At 31.6% G+C, this 898-nt stretch overlaps 1 protein-coding gene across 6 annotated transcripts in view; it reads left to right on the top strand.

Moving 5' to 3' along the window:
• The window catches only part of PIEZO2 (piezo type mechanosensitive ion channel component 2), a 378661-nt gene that overhangs the window by 293131 nt on the left and 84632 nt on the right, over positions 1-898 (top strand). The gene's annotated exons all lie outside the window — the stretch shown is intronic.

The raw sequence follows: 898 nt of genomic DNA, 5'->3' as shown, positions 1-898 counted from the left end.
AAGAGTGTTCTCTACATTACCTTATAAGGTGTGAGGTAGGACAATGTGTTGAGAAGTCAGTGACTGGTAACATTTTAATGATATGAAAAATTGTGGGGAAGAATCAATTGAATTGATAAGCAGTATGCGTTAGAATATTTTAGCAATAGTAATGGTTATTTCCTCCTTATATACAGAAACAGAAGCCATTGTACCCAATCCTGCCTGGTAGATTATTTTGGAGGAATTACTACAATACACTTTTACATTTTCTTTAATAGAAACTAGCTTTGTAAGTGGCTTTTCAAAGTCAATTCCTAGTAGTAAGATGTGATATTAAATTTACGAATCAATTGCTCATCTGTGAATACAGCCTTTTAAAGTACTTATACGTTCTAGAAAATAATCTTAAACACTATAAATATTCTACTTTAAATATTACTTGTAATTACTACAAATTTGCAAAACGTCTTTTCTTTCTAGTAGTCTAATGAATGGGGTGATGGCAATCTACATTACCACATATTCCAAATTAGAATAGTTATAAATAAATGGAATCTAGATGAAGGAGATTTTACAAAGGTAGATTTTACATTTTCTTTAATGGAAACTAGCTTTGTAAGTGGCTTTTCAAAGTCAATTCCTAATATTAAACCTCTTCAAATCTTTATGTAACATAATTTGTTTCTTCTATTTCAAATAAGAATGCCTCTCCAGTGCATAGAAATTATTCAAACATGCAGCGAATACATAGTGTATACCACCAAGCACAATGCTACATTTTGCAAGGGAGATGAGTAGAGTAAGACTAAGTTTCTGCCCTCAAGGGGAGAGTCTTCAAAATCACAATTAGAATAAAATGATGTAGATATAGAGAAATGCAAATACTGAGGGCTGTACAAAGCTGCGAACATAAAGG

This window comes from Pteropus alecto, unplaced genomic scaffold, assembly GCF_000325575.1.
Source record: "Pteropus alecto unplaced genomic scaffold, ASM32557v1 scaffold146, whole genome shotgun sequence".
Classification (NCBI taxonomy): Eukaryota; Metazoa; Chordata; class Mammalia; order Chiroptera; family Pteropodidae; genus Pteropus; species Pteropus alecto.
The sequence above is the reverse complement of the archived record's forward strand: the minus strand, read 5'-3'. Positions and strand labels throughout refer to the sequence as shown.